This window comes from Xylocopa sonorina, chromosome 2, assembly GCF_050948175.1.
Source record: "Xylocopa sonorina isolate GNS202 chromosome 2, iyXylSono1_principal, whole genome shotgun sequence".
NCBI lineage: Eukaryota > Metazoa > Arthropoda > Insecta > Hymenoptera > Apidae > Xylocopa > Xylocopa sonorina.
The window spans coordinates 9,816,024-9,838,453 of record NC_135194.1 but is presented as its reverse complement, the minus strand read 5'-3'; the positions used below and the strand labels follow the sequence as shown (position 1 = coordinate 9,838,453).

Here is a 22,430-nt window from a genome sequence, read left to right as displayed (position 1 = left end):
ATTAATATTGTTTACACTGTACCATCAAATAAAAAAGCCTCAGGCATTATTAATCAAACGAGCTAGCAAGTTACAAAGCAAAGCATCTAAATTCTATTGGTGCCCTTGGAGGATAACTAAATTAACCGTTTTTATGGAGCAATTTTCCCCAAGGAAAGCGGTTGATCGAGAGGTAATCGCAGGACAAAACGAATCGAACGGGGCGAAGTGTTTGCGCTTCTTTACAAAGCGCTCCTTCGCAGTCGAACGTCCCGAATCGTTCCCTTAATAAATCGGAGCGAACGATCGTCGGAGGGGAACGAAAGGAAGAGCTGGACGATCGAGGAAGGATGGAGGAAGGGGGAGGAAGACGAGGGGATGTTTTTTTCCGCGCGACAAACAATTTCACGTGGCTGATCGAAAGAGGCGTCTATGACGCGCGGAAGAGCCGATTTGAGTCGGTGCTCGAGTTCCAGAGGCCTGTCTAGAAAACGCGGCCGATCCGTTCGAAGGTTACTGAATCGCGAACCCGAGACGAATCGATTGCAAAAAAGCTGCACGGACCGGTTTCGCGGTCCCGCAAAGTTAAGGAAATTGCGGGACAAATCGGCCACGCATACGGAACGACTCGCGCCTCGGAAACTCGGCTATCGTTACGATTCCAGGCTGCCCAGCTCGCTCGTTACGCGTTCGCCAATTTTTTAACGATCGATGATACAGTTTCCGCCGCGATATGCAGATCGATCCTTCGAACCTGTCATTTTTCTTCCAATACACTTAATTCGAATATTTCTAAAAGGAGCAAGGCAAATTTCTAACATTATCTCTCATACATATTCACAATGAAGAGGTATTGCAATTGTCCAATTTTAAGGATATTGTTAAACATTGATCAGAATTACCTATATAATATTATCGAAGGTATAAACAATGAGTTAGTCAATACCCGTGGGCACGAGTGTAACTACGTGCTATAAAAGCAGCGACGAAGAAGCGAGGCAGTTGCATAATTTGTAAATTGGAAGTACCACGGTCGTTCCTCGACGACTAAGACTTTATTGCAATTTTATCGTGGCAACATCGAGCAAGGAGCGAAACACAGAAACACTGCCATCTAAAGGTCGCACGAACTCTGGAACAACGCGATCGTAGCCTTCCTTTCCTTCTTTCCAAACTTATTTCGATCGATACCTTCGCATACCTTCTCGCAACTGCGGATACGTCGCGAGGGCATAAATTTTGCTCGCCAAAAGTCCTCGCTGGGACTGTCTAGCGCTAATTACAAGAGTCTTGGGTCCAAAACAAATTGGTTTCCCACCGTAAAACGCAAGAAATATTCAATCAGCGCCGGGACCGAAACTCGAACGGCCATTTCCTTTCCGAGGTGAAACAATCGGCCGCCCTTGGAGCCGGCAAAATTGCTCGGACAATAATCGTCGAACGTCGCGTCGAGCCAGTTATTATCTCTCAATTCCCCGTCGCTTGTCCCTCGGAAAGTGGGGCATATAATTAGAAGATGAATTAATTTAATTAACGAAACGTGCATTACCGAAATGAACGATGAGCGCGTGTATCAGAAATCGATAGAAACTGGAGGGTACCGCGGTGCTGGTTCCCTTTCGTACCTCACCAATCAGATAATTGACACTGGATTATTGTTATCGTGTATCGCGAGCCTGAGTGCCGCTCCGCGCTGTTTGCGTGTAATCACTGGTAACGGTTCACTGGCGCGGATCGACATTTTTTACCGTGACGTCGTTTCCCTTCGGCTTTTCAAGGACTCGTAATCTCCGCGAACCGGAGACGTAACCATCCTGGCACCGATAATTACACGCGATTTATTAACACGAAATCCGTCGATCGCTTTTTTCGCCTCGACTCGTACTTTTCGTCGCGATGCCACTGGGCTGCGAGCAACAGCAAGAGTATTGTTGACGCTGTGCAACACTTTGCGAGGACCACTGTCAGTGGCGACGTACGTGCAATTCTACCTTTTCACCTTCGTTTTCGATTGAGAAATATATTTTTTGTCGCATTAATCGAATTGGGATGAGGGTCTGTGAGTAACTTGACCGTGAGGGTTTCTAAAGGTGTTTTGATTAATCTTTTGGGGTGACTAGAGTAAGATTCAAAAGGTATTATTATTGCAAATGCTCATTGGCGTCATATTAGACCGAAGAGCTTTAAAAATGTTCTAACAATCACGGTTTATTTATTGAAAAACTGACTATAGGGTTTTGCAAACGTATCGCAGTATGCTTTACTGTCGCGATACTTTACTAATTATTACCTGAAAATGATATTCGCAACGGATAAGAGCATAATATTTGCAATTTTGTCGAGGTAAATGTAATGAATTATTATTTCGACGAGATTGTGTTTACGAACACAATTTTGGTGAAACGTTACAGTCTCATCGACGCTCGGTATTAATTAAGAATCCTGTATGCACCATAGTGAATTACACCAATGCAAATGCAGCGTTAAAAAGTTTTAAAAAGGTTTCTTTCTTAAAACTGATATGAAATTCAGTTTATGACGAGTTACTACTTTTCTTTTTACAATTATGAAAAGAAATATGAAGTATAGTGAAGTAGATATGTACATGAAGTTTAATAATTGGAAACTGTCGATTGATTTATGAAAATAAAAAGGATCATCGAATAAATTATATGCGTTAAGGTGTATTACGGATTGAATTATCACTGTCGAATCGATATTCGGTGTGAATTAATATATTCATACCTTTATGAATGCTAAATGATGTAAATTTCATCTATAATTCGTAATACCCAAAAATATTGGATATCTATAGATTCCTCTCAATTCATTGTTCCCTTTCGCAGATTTTCAGAGCTTCAAAATCCTGTCCTATTTTTAATTTCTAAATGGCCCTCAAATAACTAGCAATTCTTCTAATAAAACAATAATTTCTTAATTATCCACCACGGCATCTTAAACTTCAGCATCTTCTTTTTTCATAAAAGAATATGAAAACTATCATCCTTATAAAACGCAGAATATATCTAAAATAATAAAAAATCAAACTATTTACAATAAATCTTCTAATCAACAGACACCAATAACATCGATCGACGTGCGTACGCATTAATCTGCAATTACAATAAATTTACAACCATATTACAATTCGATACGACAGCTTACAGAGCAAACCTGAAATGTAACCACAATTTACGGATAAACTCGATCGAGTACCACCCAGAAATTCAAACTTTTCAAAACTACCAAATTAGCATTAAAATTAAAGTAACACTTTTATTCAACGAATCGTTTAAAATTTCATTTATCTCTGAAGCCACAAGTTAACAAGACCAACATCTCACTCATCAGTACCTCCCAAATACCCCATTCAATTCGCTGGTCCACGAATTAATAGCGAACGCGTCGCGCAAGAGGCACTGGTCGCGTTTCCGTTCAAATAACCAGCAACGTCCCCGCGTCTCCTCCTCGAGTATCGCTTGCGATCTTCCACGCGACGTTGCGTCTACCCCCGGTAAAAGAAACGGGCAGGATCGGTCATTCGAGGAGGCGAGGAGCGCGCAGATGGCAGACAGCGTGACGATGAGACACTTCTTTGCTCTGCGTGAACGAATCGCCGCGGATACCGCCCTTGTCCCTGTCCTCGTCCCATCGACGCTGAAACCCGGTCGCCCCGTTCTCACCCGCTATTCTCCAATCTTTCCTTTCACCGCCTCGACTTTCATGGAACTCCGTGAATCGCGTTGTCAGCAGCCGCTTCCACGACGGATTCACCGTGAGCGCGCCGAGTGAAATTCGTAATCCCGGAAAATGTTCGGACGTATACCGGGTGTTCGTCGATCGTTCGCAGAAAATTCGCCAGTGGAGTAGTTTTTCTAGAGACCGTGGACGGAGAATGGAAGGGATCGAAATTTGCGTGCGAGCTTCCGTTCGTTCGCGCGAGCACTGACTTTGAAGATTTGTCGGGTGCGAGCGTTGTCGTTTACTGGGGAATGATTGGTGATGGGTTATAAACGAAGAGATATTAGGAATTGAGGTAAGATAAAGACATCCAGTCGTGTGTATTTGTAATATAGAATGTAAATGGTAGTATAGAGATAAATGTCAGGGAATAGTGGTACGCGATGATCCGTTTGACGCCATTTTGGTAACCAACTGCAAACCCTACTTGAGAGCAGACGGAATATGCGCGTTGGTTCATTGGAATCTTTAATTTCACTAGTAATTATGCTTTCGATATTAAGGTTATCGTTTCAATATAATAATTATTTGCGTGTAGTTGTAAGATGTGATTAAGATTTCATTATTAATGCAACGTGCTGTATTGGTGCACACGTGTTTGACGGATATTCAAAGTAGCTTCTCTCGAGAACGAAGCTTCGAGTTAAATTTTCTGATCTCTGATTATCTCCCTTCGTGTCTGAAAATACCATCTTCAATTTTCTGCCAATGACTACGGGACACCCTGTAGCCACGGATTCGTTTTAGCCAGACTTCCGACCCGATTCGATCGTTCTTTCTCGGTAACGAGGCTGATTGATTGGGCTGGCGAACGGTGCTGAAAATTTTTGGTTAAATATATAGCTCGACAAGTCTTACTTAGTAAATTCATTTTTTATCATTTCTTTTACATTGGATAATCGTATATTATCAAAGTTGAAGGTTTTGAAAAATGAAGACGTAGCAAATATTAAAATAAATTAGTTACATCTCATCGCTCTCATTTTAATATAGGAACATCTTAGTATCTCACATCAATTTCTTCACTAATAAATCAATTCGTACAATTCAACGTACGTACAAATTTCCGTTTCCACTTCCCAATCGAACGATGGATAGCAAACTGTCCACGCGATAATTACGAAGAAAAAAAAAGGCGAAAGACAGTGCAATGTCATCGCTGATAAGAAAAAGCAGGCTACTCGAATGATATCAGCGAAGGATATTGAAATCGAGCCGCGAATCAAGAAGCGGCTGAAAGAAATCGCCAGCGGAGCGAAAGAAATTCCCTTCGTCCACGCGGTTCCTCTTCATCCCCCTTCGCCACGATAAGTCTCCACCGGGAGCGCCGCCGTAGCTCTTCCCGAGTCATCTCCATATCCGGCGGATAAATTTTTTCGCCCGACTCTTTTCGAGCGGGGCGCGTCGTGAGCGGCGCGCGTGAAATTCGTTTCGCGCGATGATTCATAAGCTTCCGCGGCCTGCCCGCTCGCTCCTCGCCGAGGAACGCGCGTTTACCTTGGTCGCCGCGTTTAAAATCGAAGAGAGAGGAGCCTCGTTTCCGTCCCGCCGCGCTTTGCGTTCCACGCGAACGATAGTTCTTGCGCGGCGATACCGCGATACGTACTCGTTACCATTTCTTTGCGTCATTAGAGGCGAACTGCGAGACATCGCGAGCACCCAATAACGTCGTTGGCTCGATTCTGATTCTTTCCTTTAGTTCCGCGATCTATGTTCGAATCGTCGAAGAATAGCTTTTGCAGTCATTTTCTTAGAGGAATTTGTTTGGAGTTACGATGTTGCAGATCGTAGCTTTTACACGAGGTGTTTGGAGATGGCTGGTGATTTATTAATATCATTGATATTCTATCTCTTCGTGAAACGAAGTACAGTTGCCTGATTTTAACAACCACTCTACAGTCACGATTACTTTTCTCATGTCTCTATGTCGGTTCTGTTTCATCCATCGCTGACGATTAATTCTGAATCGACCCTCAGAAGCGGGAATCTCGATGATCGAACTTTATATCACCTCGCCAAATTACACTCGACGAAAGAATCCGTGAAACAAGTAGCAACGGAGCTTGCGAGAGGGTGGAAAAGAGGCGGCCACGACAAACGATCAGCTTCTCTAGGTTGAAGCGTGGATTACACGCGCGACAAACCCAGCCGGTTCCTTTCGAAAGCAAAACGGTTCGCGACGATAGAGAAAATATCCGCGTGAGAGCTTTCTTCTCGCTGGAAAATAAAGGAGCTAACAGTGGACGCGAACGAGCCGCAAGAGAGATAAAGAAACCGTCGATTCCAACGATCGACGGTATACACGTCACAGATGTAATTTGCGTGTGCACGTACGCTCTCATTTGTAGCTCGTAAACGAAACTCGTAACGCGAGCATTTAGTTCTGTTTCCTCTCGTTGAAAAAGACGAAGAACACCGCCCGCCCCGCGAGGAGATCGCTTTGATCGGCGGGCAGAATCGGGCGCAAGAACGCCGATTTCGAGCGTGAAAGAGCCAGAGTGGAACGGGGCGGTTGAGTAGGTGAAAAAGGGCGCGCGCGAGCTGAGAAGAACGTTCATTATTGTCGGCCCATGGTCTTCTCGCGTACGTAAAAGAAGAGATACCGAAGGAGAGCACACGTGTTACACACGCGCGGCGTTATTGTATGATTATCGACGAGCCACGCGCGCAATCCCTTTCCGCGCTTTTTGCAAGCTGCACGCGTTTACCTTGGCCGTTACGTGGAATCGACTGCAGATACCAGTTTTTCTTTGTATCTTAGCGGGACATTATTCCGCGAACAATCGCCGCGTCGCGGGTGGAAGCGTTCGCATTGTCGCCAGCTTCCCCGCGCGGCGTTCCGCCTCCGACCGCCGCCGCGAATGCGAAATCTCCACGCTCTTTAATTCTTTAACGGTTCACAAAAGCAACCGCAAGCTCGCAGCCCCTACGCCCACGCCACTTCCGCCGGAAGATTTCGACGAGCACCTCGAAGAACAGAAACGAATGGCTACACGAATGTTCATACGAATGTATGAAAGATTCGGTAATTGAACGTGAAAAGAGGTTGGGTCATATCTTGGGTTTTCTTCTACTGTTGACTTTTATCAAAGTTCTCTTCGATTGGATTGGATTGGATTTGATTGCATTCTTTAATCTACCACGCACAATTTTTTGATTTCGTAACTTTATGCAATCAGTTTTTTATGCTTATCTACTGTGTTCTGACTTTCTATGCTATGTTATGTTTGCACGTTTTAATCTTTGATAGGAACAGTTGTTGTATATGTGTTCATTTTGAAAAATTGAGTTCGTGTATAATATTAAATGTTGAAGGGAGATTGTACGCGGAAGAAATTAGCAGCGTGGACATTTTAATTAGCGTGTCTCCTTGGCTATCGTTAACGGTGCTTTTGAATTGATGCTAGGTATGCAGCATTGAACACAAGTGTGCTTTTTAAAAGCTTTTAACTATTAAGAGTTTGATAAATTACTACGCGACGTCAGAAAAACTTTGACAAGTATCCTTGAATTGTAAAAAATTTGTTAAATATCCAGAACGATAGAAGAACTCAGGTTGAACGAAAATGACCCAGATTGCGAACGGTGCGCCGTCAGAATGGAGAATTAAATATTAGGATAAGTAATTCATCAGAAGTTAGTGGCTCGTGCTGCGTGAATATGTAATTTTTTCTAAATTAATCAGAGTTATCTATCCTAATCAATTGTATTATTTACACAGAGTGGTGCAGAGATAGTTCTACTTAAAGGGCATGTAAATTTAAGCAAAATTCAACGTGTCTCCAACTTCCTTTCAGTCGTTGTTGAATTTTTAGTACCCTTTCGGAAGGAGATACATTGAGCATAAAAATTTCGAAGCGTGCTTATAAATAAATTCTCAAGCGTCCGGATTTAATTAAGTTTCGCACGTCTCGTTACTAGAACCTTTCTATTTCAATTCATCAGCTGTCGCATTAGCGTCACGTTATTTATAACACCGAGACTTCTTTAATTCGTACCAGTGACTGATAAATTAAACGTTACATATATAAATATTTCAGTAGCCATTTAAAAGGATTCTAAAATTCTCTGGGAATTAAACAACAATACGTCTGACATCGTCGTTCAAACTGAACGATATTTCATACGATAGTATAATTTTTTTTAAAGCAAAAGGCTGTAAAAAACATGATTAAACAAAAGATAATATCTAACGCATCCAACTACCCAACTCATAGTAATAGATCAACGTCGTTGCGTTTCCATAAACTGATGCACATATTACGATACAAACAAAAGTAGTAAAACTCGTAGCACGCGTACAGCTTTCATTTATTTATTTCATCTCGCGAAGTTACCAGCGATTACTATACAAGCATAATTAGTAAGCCTCGTTTACGTAAGTAAAATAAAGAGAAGCGTGGAAGCAAACGCGACCTCGGTCGATCGTCTCCTCTTCTACCCTTCGCCGGTTATTTCCACCCCCCTCGCTCTTCCGCCGTTTCTTTTTTCCGCTTCATCCCCGGTTCCCGCTCGTTCTCCGCCACAGGCTGGAGTCGCGCGCGAGACTCGCGCGGCGCTTACTATTTAACGGGGCGTTTAAAAAAGTAATGCGAAAATATAATGGGAAACAAAGGGGAGGAAAGTTTCCGCGGGCACGGCGACAACCGCCGACAACGCGCCGCCGCCGTGCAGTTTTACTCCTCCGCTATTTGGTTTGGATGAAGAGCTACCTGTTTGTTTACGTTTCGCTTTCAGCCGTTTGTACTCGCTCTCGACGGTGCAGCACGCTGCACCGGATGCCCGCGTGTGTGCACATCGCCGTCTCCGTGCGCGCGCGAGAACGACGACCAGCAGCCCCGCGTGTGCCGAAAGGGAGTCCCGCGAGCGAGCGGATACTCACCCCCGTAGTTGCGTTTCGATTGGATCCGCCAAGAAAGATGACTAGTCGCTTACGTACAGTCGAGAAGATTGAAAATTGTTAATGGTAGACAAGAGATTTCAAACGTGTGAACTAGGAAATTGTTTGAAATAGCTACGTTTGTGAGGTATGAAACCTACCTCTGATATTACCATCAGAGAACAGTAAAATGACAATAAATAATCCAAATTGTAAGATAAAATGCAAGCAAAATATCGGGTTCGACTGGAATAAAAAATCGAACTACGAAGGGTAGAGAATACGCATCGAACCACGATACGAAACTATAAAAGAAGCAGTAAAAAAAAGAGAAGAAAAAAATGGAGGAAATAAAATCGTACAGCCTATTTGGAGTTGAAGCACCGTTCCGAAGCCCCGTTTATCGGTCTCGCTCCCATCCGTCGTCACGCAAAAATATTCCCACGCCTCGATTAGCGAATTGTCCGACATTAACTGCCCTGGGACCGCAGAAGGGCAGGCGGAAGCGTTAAACGTCGTACGGGAGGGAAAGAGACGTAAACGGTGGATGAAAAGCGGGGAAACCGCTGGAGGTTAGAAGGGTTAGAGGGGGTTGACGATGGTGGCGGATGGGTTGACTCCGTTTATCACCAGGCGGCATACATTTTGCAGCATCGTGATATAGAACCCCCAAGTCCCGACACCGCAGCGCAGAACGTCGTTAAGGGACGCGAGTCTATCGACAACGACGACGACGACGACGACGACGACGCCGACGTCCCAACGTCGCCGTCCTCCTCGACGTCTAACCGCCACTTCAGCCAAATACCGCTTTCGTTGTCTCGAAATATCGGGACCATCGTTATCGGAACTAATCGAGCGGTATCTGCGGTTGCGCAGGGTCGCTGGAAAATACGCCGGATGGCTGTTGTTTAAAACTAAACTCCTGGGGCTTCGCTGCTGTTGAAGGATCGTTGTTTAATTGCCCCGACTGGCCTTGTTGCTCTTTCGATACTCGACGTTGCTTACGACGGTGTTCTCGGTAAATACAGGGAGGGTTCTGTGCCGCTTTGTAATTGGAAAGTAGACGAAGTTGAGAGAAGGTAGCAACGACTATTTTCGAAGAACTAGTTACTCGAATTAAGAATCGCAATCAATGACATAAAAAATATGAAACCGAGGGAAAAAATTCAAATACTCGATTGGGGGTTGCAAGAGTTCGCTCCTCGTTCTCCTTAAATCTCTCATTTTTCCTTAACCAACAAGATTCTCCAATTAAAACAACAATCACGCTCGAAACTGAAATTTCATTTGTATACTTCATTACAAGCTACAAGATATCACAAGCTAGCTTTTCAACATTATAAAAGTAAAACATAAAAGCGAAGCAAGAAGAAAAAAACCATTGCAGAATTACACGTGGACGGTGTGACTCGCGTAAGGAACGACGACGTCCAACAGCGAGTTTTCTGAATTTTTTTTTCCAATGGCGTCTGGAAAAAACGGAGCCGAATGTGGGCCTGAATCGTCGAGCCTGTGAGAAACTGACAAGAATTATTAGTGGGTGAAGGTAGCCAGTAGCTGAGCCGAGGATCAATACTAGGCAGACGTCCGTACAGTGTGGTGGAGTGCACTTCTCCTACACAGCTCTAGGCTAGGCTAGAGCTAGGAAAGGCTGGGATGGAGGTTGGGTAAGGTTAGATCGTGAGATGTCTACGTAGACTCCGGTCCCCATAAACTAACTCGACTCGGCGATGCAGCCACCACCATTCGGCTTTTTCCTCGGAAAAATTCTACCCTCCACTTCCCGATGCTTTTCCAGGTTATAACCCTCAGGATCCTTAATTATAGAATGCAATTGAACGATTCGTGGTTGTTCGTACCGTGCGTTTATAAAAATTTCGTACGCCCTTTGTCGCGAATAATCGATAGACGAAGATGTTTGAACAATTGAGGAGATAAAATGAAAAGTAGTGCGTTGTTGTGGTTTAAGAAAAATGAGGAGGACAATTAATCGTCGTGTACATGTGTAACTTGATGATAAATATCTTATCCTTTCAGCTGTTAATTGTGGAATATAAATTATGTATACTTTGTTCTATACTTTCGCTTTTGTAGATGAATAGCAATGATAACAAATTCACCAGTTGCGGATTGAAAACGTAGGGGTGAAAAGGAGTTCACCCTTACGTCTACACGTTTAGTTCGTAACTGTTGCTCGGGACTTACTGATCTCATTATTTTAGACACATGCAGAATTAATGCAACCCGATGCATTCTCCCTTGTGGAAATTCGTGATGTACGATCGCGAAAGTGAAATTAACGCGTCGTTCCTCGAATCACATCAGTTTCACCCCCTTTCGCTCGCGTTCTTCCCCAATTAGTTGGCGCACAATTTTTTAATCACAGAACGAACACCGTCAAACGCGTGCGAACCAAGGCAGACACGGAAACGCAGGCAAATTAGCCCTTTGGCATTCGGCAATGCGTTTAGAGGTGAGTTGTTGCAAGCATTCAAACGTCACGATTTAACTCGACGCGTTTACGTCGTTGATCGTGGTACGAGGCGAGGATATTAAAGAGTAGCCATTTTTAATCCTCGTGAAAATCAAATATCCGTGCAGAACATTGGAGACTATCTTTTAAAAAATAACAAATCTGTTAAACGACGAAAAATTTAGAAATTAAATGAGTTAAAATTTTACCAAGCGAACGTCACGATTTTCCAAAGTTGTGCACTAATATATCATTAATCGTTTGGATTATTAGAATTTAGACGAACGAAAGCTGTCGCACAATTAAAGCGAGAGACAAATATAAGGATTATCCTAAATTTGAATAATCAAATTAAGGAATTAGAATAGTGGAAATAATACTATGTATAGGGCGATTATGAAAATTAATGTATTATTCGTTTATTTTATAGTAAATTGATGTTATCGGAGATTTTATTATTTTTAAATCAATAACTCTCGCAACTTTTTCACTCTCTCATCGTGTTCGCGTCGTAAACGCTTTATCGATAAATAATCCTGATGACAATTTCTTCATCAACCGTTTTATCACCAATTAACAGCAACCGATGTTGACACTGTATACGTACTTCTTGCTTTAATTGTATATCACGTCAAACAAATCGTAATAATCACTTTATTTATCTTTCCACCCAGCTTTACCGAATATACCTACTGTTTGCAAACTTTCTGACGGTAATTTATACGCGATACCACTCGAAGGTATTCGACAGAATTTCTTGTTTCTCACAGACCAGATATAAAATACATGTACGTTAAAGATCACACCTTTAATTATGAAAATTACAAGTACAATTATAATAAAAAATACTACAATGGAACAAAATGAACCTTTGCAATTTTCAGTTACAAGTGTCCATATTTCTATACGCGACAGCGCGTACACGTGTAGGTGGAAAAATAATGGCGAAGAAGATTAGAGAGGAAAGAGGAAGTTTTTAAGTAAAAAGAGGTCAACAGATCGCGGTGGGTGCAGTTTACGATCTCAGCCGGATATATGTGCATGCATAAGCGTACGTACGTGTATACTTAACCAGGAAGTAAAAATAATCTCGCGGAACGTAGCGCAAGAAGTTGTGAAAACTAGTTAAACCGCCCCAAGGTCGAGACCGTGAAACTCGTCCAATTCACCGGTGCAATTCTGCGCACACATCCTTCGCTTGGATATGACAGGCAGCAAGATACAGTTCGGCTTATGCAATGCGCCGGTAACTATGTATAACCGGTATCAAAATCTGCGATTTCATCGGCATCGGAGTTCCGCGGTTCGAACGTAACTTTCGTGATGCGTGACTGCGAGAGTTACACGATCTACCCTGGCCATTAAACATATTTCTTTCGAAGTGGCATATTTTTTATAATAATTCATTTACCACAACGCGATTCCGTCGCGAGCAACGAAGTTACGCAACAATACCATCAAACGCATCCTGGTAAAAAAGAAAAATAATATAAACTGAGATAAAAGAATGATACAAAATTATTTTTTAAATAATCTAGTATATATTACGAAAATTTGAACAATCGAGGAGGTCGAATAAGACCCCCAGAGCCTCGATACGACGAAAACGACGCGAGCACGCACACGGTGGCACGGCTACCAATCGACGATCGATACCCTATAAAAAACGATGATACGCTCGGAGCCATAGCATCCGTCTCTGGTAAATCAGACAAATGCACAATACCAGCCGTAACGAACGTAGGCACGCACGCGGGGCGGATGGAAAACGCGGATAAATCAAAAATGATCTGGTAAGCGAGGGAGGAGGAGGGCGTGCGAGCGAGCGAGCGAGCGGCGTCGTCGGATTTTCGCGGACACGCGAGGGTGCGCGTGAAACGGGGCAGGATGGTACGGAGCGGCTGCGTAGTCGGATGCACACCCACACACGGGCAAATACTGATGATCATTCACGCCACTGACCTACTCTGTGCGACGCGCTTAGCCCTCGAACGCGTGGGTGGGAAACGGAGGGTGTCCGTGGGTGGCGGAGGACGGGCAGGGAATTGACGGAGGGGTTGAAGCGAGACGATCGAGCAGAGGACGAGGAGGAAAGTTCGAGTAGACGAACGCGAAGAGGGAAACGAAGGAGAGGATTGGGAGGCGGGAGACGCGGAGGAATATTCGAAGGGTGGAAAAGAGACCAATGAAGAAAAGCGGAAGGAAGAAAGGAAGGGTGCCGATGGCGGGAGCGAGAGGGTGGCCAGAGGGAGAGAGAAAGAGAGTCTGTGTCTGGTCGACAGGTCTGGGCCTGCGTAACGACGCGTGCACGTCGGTGCAAGTACGACGATAGAGGGTTGAGAGAGTTGCACCGAGTAGAAGGGCGTACTGGAGGGGTGAGAGGTGGTCAATGGAGTGGGGTTAGGTGGTGGCGAGTTGCAGGGGTGCAAGTCGACCGGGTAGGTGAAGGGGCGAACGAAGAGGGAGGGCCAGGAACAGTGGCGAGGGGTGGAAAGCGGCCGAGGGGCGGCAGGGAACACGGAAGGCTACGATTGATCCGTGGTCGCCCTCCGTCCTCCCTATCCTCCTTCAGCCTTCCACCCTTTCATCCTCCGCTGGCCCTCTTTGTCTCGTCCACCGTCCCTCTCTTTCTACGCCGCGTCACGACCTCACGAATTCATTGTGCACTTTTGCTCGACCTTTTTCTCTCGGCGGCCATTAGCTGTCCGTTCGGCTCGCCTCTTATTAGCATAGTTGCAAATTCTATGTCACGACGCCCGGTGGTCTCCCCTTAACGCTTGATTGGAACCCCGACGCTTTGTGACGCGACAGGTACACACGTCCCTTCGAAACTAACCCCGGGCACCGCTGCGAAGGTACCAGAAGGCCCTTTATCGCAGCCGCGGAAAAACGCCAGTTCGGTCTTTCCCATGAACGGGCGAGGAAAACCAAGGCGGCGATCGTCCCCCGCTGTACAACGTCGATACATTTCTGATTTACATAGCCTTGGGACCGCGCGTACATGTGTATGCGCGTTAAGTGAGTACGTGCATACCTGCTCGCACTAAGTATTCGCATAGGTGGCGGAATTCTTTCCTTCTGTTCTTTTTTTTTTTTCTCTCTGTTTCCTCTCCCCCTCCTCTCTTTTCTCAATCGATTCGAACAATGCAGAAAAGATACCGCTGAACATGCCTATCTTTCATCTAAGAAAAGACCAAGCCCAATTAGAACGATCGTGTTCAACTTCTGGAATTCAATAGAGACAATTGGCCATGGTTACCACGCATTGTTCTCTTACATTGTTAATTTTAATGGGACGGACAGTTGTGTATCGGAGTAGTCAGATTGTGAGATCAATGGGTGTAGAACTGCACGGTAAATAGTTGATCGGTGCAGGTTTCTGTGATTGGTTTTCGTGGCGTAATTGATTGCTTAACTTCTGCAGGCTTTTAGCGTAAACGATTACACGCGCGAACCGTTCGAATAGTACGCAATAATTTACATATTCTAAGAGATTTAATATAAATAGTCAAAGTAGTCTTTTGCTTCGTTTTTCTTTAAACTGACGTATATATACTTAATGAACATATGCTAATATATGTGCAATTTCTTTCACTAAATGATGATGGATATAAATAGAAAATTTACGTAATCAAGTAATTACTATCGTACAAAATTATTTTCCATTTGCACATATTTATATATAAACGTTTTTCGAATAATTCTGAGGAAAATTTGAACAAATTAGGTCGACATCGTTTCTCAGCATCGCGCTAGAATCTTCACTGTGCAACGCATAGATGCAACTATATTTAAGGCTTCACAGAAAACAGGTGCTTGTTACGAAAGCCGACCTAACAGAGCATCATAAAAGTACCACAAGTGAACTAGGTACGAAGTAAAATGTCGCCAGCGTTTCGTGCACACAGAAATGCATGTAACGTTGGTTCGAAAACGGTGACACGAGGAGAGAAGAAAGCAAAGGAAAATGCATCGCTGAATCGACGTTGCAGCATCAGCAGTCGATGCACCTTCGAGATCGCCCGGGAAAATTAGTATTCCGTTTCGGTGTCCCTGATTGATGACATTGCTTTTATCGAGCGGCGTGCAGCAATGCGCGCAGATTATTCATCATATTAAAAACCGTTTTCACCCGTCCGCACATTCATTCGAGTGTTACATTCCAATAAATGGAACTTAACAATCAGCCGTAGGAATTGGGTACGCGCATGCTGCATGACGTATGCACGAGGCCAGCAACCACCGTAAACAGAATTATACAATACCGAACGTGCTACCATTAATTAGAGTAACTTTGTTGGCACGCGCGCGTGTAACGCGGCCACGCTTTTATATTAATGGCCTGCAAAATGTTTTGACAATCCGACGTGGGCCACGGATTTTTAATTGAGACGTATCGCGACCCGTGCGCTCGTCCATCGAACGGCTACGAGAACCATTTACTCGATCGTATCAGTTCGATCAACGAAGACAACGTTCTTTTCGTTGAAATTCTGCTTCTCGAAATTTTCCCTCTCCTCCAGAGAAAGTTACGTCGACGATGTTCGAGGAACGCGAAATTTGCGGTGTTAAAGCGTAAGATGATAAACAGTCGCGATGGCAAGTGGAATCGGACGATATATTTTGGAGTTGGTTTCACTGATTTAAATATATCGAGTCACGTTTTAAATTCCAACTGAATGCAATCTTAAATTAAACTTCTAAGTGTCGATTATCGAGCGTTGAAAAACTTAATCAGCAGTGAAATTTAATTCCACGCAGTGCATTTATTCTAATTCGATGTCGCTATTAATCACTTATATGCACTCTATGTGACGTCAATAATCGCAAAAAAAAAAAGTGTCATACTAAAATCTTTAATCTCTCGCAAGTATAGAGTGTCAGGCCTTCTTTTTTTTCTCAGCTGCGAGAGAAATTATCGATCCAAAGAGCGAAAACAGAATCGCGGTGACATTGATCGCGATTTTTTAAGGGGTAGTTACTATCGGATGAACGCACACGACCAATCAGCGCGTTTCATTCGAGAAACAGAGCTAATTGCGTGTCGCCTGTACGTAAAGACACGTGAATACTAAAAAATTTGCCATTTCTAAGTATCAACTGTCTCGTTTGTTAGAATCTAATCCGCGAAATTAGTCTCATTAGAGAGAAAAAGCTATCCATTGCTGGTTATCGCCGGATGAAAAGTTTCCCGGTTACATCGGACACAATGACAACGACTGACCAATGCAAATGTCACGAAGCGCTTATTACACAATCTCGAAATAAACGCTTTGTATAGGTCATCTAAGGTCCCGGATTAATCGCCTTTTCACCTTTTTATCCACCTAGCAACAAAACGATTGTGCCTGTCGCCTTTGAAAGTTGTTTATTTGATTCCCCAAAAAGAGAAGACGAACACGCGCGGGTAGATACGTGCACAGATACCTGCTTAATGAGTATGTAACAGGAATAAGCGTGCACATTTTGACCCAAGGATGCTTTCACGAGATTACAGCTGGTATTTCACTTATTTCTGCACTATTTCACGACGCCAGGCTCTAACACGTTGCACAGCCACCGTGCAATGTTGCATTTTATTAATCGAGGCTTCGCAGATTCCATTGTTCCATCAACCAGCATAGAACTTTTTAAATCTTTTAAATATTATCGAGAACAGTGTTGGAAAAGTACGTCGTTCTGCTATCTACGTACACGTGCAGGGAGTCGTACTTTATCGGTGTGTTGCGAGCAAAACATTAATTGAAAACCGTTGCCGATCAAACGTCGACGTATCCTTAAAATCGTTCGTTAAACAATACGAATCGAGGGATTGTTCTTCGTTTGACGTTCAAATTTAAAAAGTTCACCATAGAGTGAAATGCACATCGCTATACACTTGTACACGAGGTCCATCAAATTTTAAGTTCGCCTAGAATTTTCTAACTTCAGATAGTTTGCAAGGGGATACGATAAACGATGCAACAATTATTTTGAAAAAATTCTGTAGATTAAAGCGTATTATTTTCTAGTATGAAAAATATAGGGAATGAAATTTCTGTATTTTATTTTTTTAAAGAACCGTGATCTATGAAATATTTGATACAACTTTGACGTTTAAGTTCGTGATTTAAAAGTAACTTTTTTAGGTAGTTTATTGGTCCCGACTTCCTTTCAAACTTGCTGTTAAGAGAAAAAAACTCATGTTCGAAGTCTGGAAGCCATAGCTTTTCGCCCATCGTGACACTCTGCCATCTTGTTCTACGCTAATTTCTATTTTACACGCAAAGTATTGCTTTCGCGGCGTTCTGAAGTGGTTCGCAGTTTGTTTCGAAATATTTATCCATAAATTGTCCAAAAATCTTTAAAGAAATGTGTCCGTTTTAAACAGAACTCTTTTGCAAACAAAGCACGCAGTAATCATTTTAATGGATCAGGAGGAACCTCCTCGTCTCAGGCCTCAAAGTTTCCTTTATTTTTCCCGCCTTGTAACATTAAACAAGCTACAGATTCCTATTAGATTTTAACTTTCCATTGTATCGAGAATCAAACATAAATCAGTATGTATAAAATTGCGAAAGCAATGTCTTCTCCTTTATATTTCATATATAGTCACTATATAATAAACTAATTTATGGATCCTTTCTAAATAGTACAAAATATTGTCATCAGAGAAAGAATAGATAATTACATCTGTTTCACAAATTACTGCTCATCTTGCAAAGACAGAATTTGCAAAGTTCGCACAGTAAGGAGTTAAAGCGTCAATACTGTCGTTGTACCCAAAATTGAGCACAAGGTGTTGTCAAGAAAGGAAGAAGAAATCACGCAGCGAATATCATGGCAAAAATAAAATAGAAACCACCGAAATCCGTGCAATGCCAACAACGACATGCATCAGAAGTAATCGCGGCGAGAGCTCGGCCGTGCGCGAAGAGGCGCGCCGCGCGCGAACGCCGCGGCGTATCGAGAGAATTCAAACGGCAACGATACGTCCGTTCCGTTTCGAGCGAGCGAGAGTTCCGTCGGTGTAAAAATTCGCCCGTCGTCTGGTCGTCGTCCGTGCAGAGTCGTTGTCGAGGCGGTTGTGCAGAACCGTCGTTACTCGCGCGGCCTTCCGTCAGCCGCGGACAATGAAACGCGTTACGACGGCAAATCCGATTCACGCACTATCGACGCGTTACCTAATAGCGCGCGTACGTGGATGCAGATACACAAGGCGACGTCACGTGCCCAACGAGGCACCTGCGCTCACGCAAAGCAAAAATAAAGGTGCGCGAAACGAAGTGTAGCAATTGCCACGGGCTGGCACACGGTGGCTTGTGTGACGGGCGCAGACCGACGACGCGAGAGGCGGCTGAGTTCCGCGCGTTCACGCTACGCGCAATGCGTTACCTAAGAACGCGTAGACGCGCAATTTCAGCCGTCCGTCCGCTCCCTGCCGCCGCGCGCCCCCTGATGCGGACGATCTATGAAAAACAACGTGCACGTGGACGCGCATGCAACGCCGGATCGATCTGCAAACACCGCCAGGGAATAATCGCGTTTATCACGCGGGAAAATACTCGGTGAGCACCGTGCGGCGAGGGTCACCGCGAAAACCCGCTACCGTAACCAACTATCAAGGCGGCTGCCCTCCGCGTTCCCCCTTTCTACCCCTTTTTTCGCCTTTTTTCGCTGCTATTTCTCCGAGTGCTCCACCGAGTCGCCTCGCACCGCGCCCTCCGGTACCGTAGCTGCCACCATTTTGTTACAGCGATACTCTCGTGTAACGGAGAGCCATGGAAACGGTGAACGTCTAACGCGTCCGGTTAATTACGGCTGCTGACAATCTTATGACAGGGAAAAATGTTATTAATAACCTTCAGCGAATCGAGACGTCGGATACGCTCGAGGTGCTCCTTGGAAATTCTTCTCGGACATTATCGATTCTTAATTAAGCTTCGAGTTTTTCAGCACGGTAAATCTGATCTTGTAAATTACGGTCGGAACATCGGTGGCAGATATATTTCACGTTTCGTATGCTTACGCAAATGCGCGGTTCTATATAGCCAGGCGTGTATGTAGGTACCAGCGTAGAACGGCGATGATCGATAAAGGAAAAACTCGCGTGATTCCACGGAAATCGCGGTAAAGTAATTCCGTTCACACAGAGAGTTGCTCGCGTGGGTGTATCAAATGTGCTCGAATATAACGCACCAACAATCCGCGTTCGTGCAAAGCGTGCGGAATAAAAAATTTCAAACGAACGAAAGTGTGCATAACCAGCTCCGGAGCGAAACAATGCATAATTTATTAAACAGGCTCAAAGAGAGAGAGAGAGAGAAGGAGAGACTGAGACTGTTAGAAGGTACTGAAAAAGTATCGCGAATACAGTTAGTTTGACATTGCTCGACACGGACAGGGCCTAGCGCTGTGCTAAAGAAGAGTCCGTGAAAAGATTGCGTCTGGATCGATCGTGGAACACCATTGCGAGAATGACTGAGGGGATTATATGCGTTAACGTGCCACCGCGCGGCCTTCTTTCATCGGACGAAGAAACTATTGACATTGAGGCAATTTAATTTCCACGATGGATTTGCGTTTAAACCGAGCCGGCGCGGCTCGCCGTAAATTCCGGTTCTTACGCCGGTGATCACGAGCTATCAGCCTAGGAATAATTTATCGGCGACGATCGCATTAAAGTAGCTACAATGAAATTATTCCTCGCGGCGGCGCGTACGTGTGTGAGTGCACGTGTGCGTACATAGACGCGTGATCTCGCGAGCTGGCTCGCCAACGAGCAAGCGCGCGCGCGCGCACCGGCTCGAGACGCACGCGGCCGCCGCGAGCTTTACGGATGTAGTCGACAGTCGGACGCAATTAGTATTACCTAAGAATCTATATAGCCGAGCCGCGGCGTAACCACTATGTTGCACGAAAAGTACGTACCTGTGCGCGCGTGTAGCCGGCTCGTCGATGTAGCAAACGGCATTCCGCGCCACCTGGCCGTACGCGTGTTTACTTTTTCTAATTCAAAGTCGCACGTGTCGCGCGTCCGAGGTCCCCTTTGCAATCGCGATACGATTCCGTGACATTGCGCTTCCGTCAATGCCTTTCATCGATTCATCTTGAGCGCTGCACAGAAAAAAGAAAAACGATTAGCGCCTTTTCTCTCGCCTCTTTCGTTCTATCGCGCAGCGGAGATTGATAAGGAAAAACTGACAAGTGGTTTTTAAAGGGGAGAGGAGCGTTTCCGTCGTATCCGTTCGAGAGTTCGCGGGGCTACCCGGTTTAACGCGGGTTAGAAAAATCTGCGCATAAATTTTAAAGCGGCATCTTCGAGACAACATCGCGTAGGCGATGTAGCGAAAAAGGAAGAAAGGGGAGAAAATACCTGTGACAAATCGGGGCAGAATTGCACGCGAATATCTGTTCCGTCGATGCATCTCTTTCCCTTTTCCCGTCTCTCTTCTACGCACGCACACGCGCTGTTTCTCTCTCTCTCTCTCTCTCTCTCTCTCTCTCTTTCTCTGTCTCTCTCTTCCTCTGTCTCTCTCTCCATCTCGTCCCGTCTCGCTCCCTTTTCCCTCGCTCCCACCAACTCTCTCCCACTCTGTCCATCGCGCACGTAAATTCGAACTACGCCAGTCCCGCACCGTGCGAAATTTCTAATTTCGAGGTCAACCACGCGGCAAAGTCCGTCCGAAATAATTACCCTCGGTACTGCGTAAGACGTCGATGCGTTTGATACTATTGCGCGATCCCCCCACCCCTCGTTAAAGCGGTGAACAAGAGTTTTTTTGGTCCAACAACGCCTATGGGTCTACGAATCGCGAGATCTGCGAGGGAAACGTGCGCCGTCCCTGTGTGTGTGGCTGCGCGCGTGAGCGTTTCACACCTGACTACTACGCTAGTCAACCGAGCGACTGTGGCGACATTAGACATTGGAAAAATCGCGATCGGATCGCGGAACCTGGACGTAAAATAGTTATGCGACCGGATAGGATTTATCGTGGGCGAATTGTGGGCGTGGGCGGTGCCGAATCGATTTATTTTGTCGGTAAAGTCTGCGCGGCGAACACGGTAGGTTAGTTGACCGCGGGGCCGAGCGAGCGCTGAGCTGACAGTAGGCCGGCGACGTCACAGTGGGCCGGTTGAGCCTTCCTTCGTTCGATTCAGGCAGGCTCTCTATTCATTTTACATGTAGCAAGGTAAATATTTCTATGCGAGTGTCCATTCGAATTCGTGGCTCCAAGTGCGTGCAATTATCTCGTCACCGATCTGTGATACACGTTTCTCGTTTCTTTCTTTTCCTTTTGCAATTTCCGAAACGCTAACACCTCGTCGGGGATGTGAACAAGTTTTTTTCCTTTTTTTTTCGCCCCCCCGTCGCCTCGTTCGTGACCGTTCCTGTTACATTTCACGACACTGGCTGCTACTGCTACTGTTGTTGTTGTTGTCGCCGCTGCTGTTTGCTCTGACGAGCGATGCCCGTGGAAAAAATAAAGAACGAGAAAGGGAGATAGAGAGAGGGAGAGAGAGAGAGAGAGGAAGCACCGTGTCAGCCACGATTTTCTTCGGTCCCATCGTCTGATACGCGAAAAGAAAAAGAACAGGAGCACGGCAGGACACGGAACACGCACTTCGCACCCGCTCCGATCCGATCGTGTATCCACGATCATTGGATTTCCCATCGAGAACGTATCTGACGTCTGAGCAGCGCGGCCGAGACACGTGAAATCCCACGGTTGACAGTTACCGTGGGCATGGACGTCAGTGGATCGTGAATCGTTCCTCGGAGCGCATCGTAACCACGTTCGACGTTGATCGACCTTGTGCTGTTTAACTTTTGGCAAACGTTTTTGAAGCATTTGCACGCGACGCGGTGCAACGGCTCGAGCGATATTCCCGAATTCCTTAGACGCGGCTCCTCGTCCCGTCACCTCGCCAGTGTCCACGACCTACGTTTTTTTTCCGATTGAATCGTACGCGCGTTAATTGACACGCGCGCACAAACCTCGGTACCGCTCGGAATGCCCCGAAAGCGCAGCTCGCGCGATCCTTTTGGCACGGACGTCGAGCCGACCAGGAGAAATTCGTTGCGACGTGCGTTAAATGCACGAGGACACGTGACAAGTGACAAAGTGAAGACCGGTGGCCAATCACCGCCGACAGTGCCGCCGACTCCATCGATGCTCGTTCGCTAACTCTTGGTCGATCAGTAAAAACGAAAAGAAAAAAAAAAAAAAAGAAAAACCGCGTCTCGATCGTGTCACGCGACGCGAGTCAATCGGAAAAGTATATGATCGTGTGACGGCGCGCTCGAATGCGGAGAAAAGTAAACAAAAGTTAAACTGGCTCGTGGGAACAACGCCGGTCGAGCCTGTCAGCTAT

General features: G+C 45.1%; 2 protein-coding genes across 5 annotated transcripts in view; one reads left to right on the top strand and one right to left on the bottom strand.

Annotated features, from left to right (window-relative positions):
* The window catches only part of Rassf (Ras association family member), a 459,381-nt gene that overhangs the window by 326,992 nt on the left and 109,959 nt on the right, over nt 1-22,430 (bottom strand). The gene's annotated exons all lie outside the window — the stretch shown is intronic.
* Nucleotides 21,146-22,430, top strand: part of Mamo (zinc finger protein 628-like) — an 81,222-nt gene continuing 79,937 nt past the window's right edge. For 3 of the 4 annotated variants that reach the window (XR_013103112.1, XM_076910690.1, XM_076910694.1), the window contains exon 1: nt 21,146-21,247. The gene's annotated coding sequence lies outside the window, so the exon portion shown is untranslated. The remainder of the gene's footprint in view (nt 21,248-22,430) is intronic. The other variant, XM_076910692.1, reaches the window with a different exon arrangement.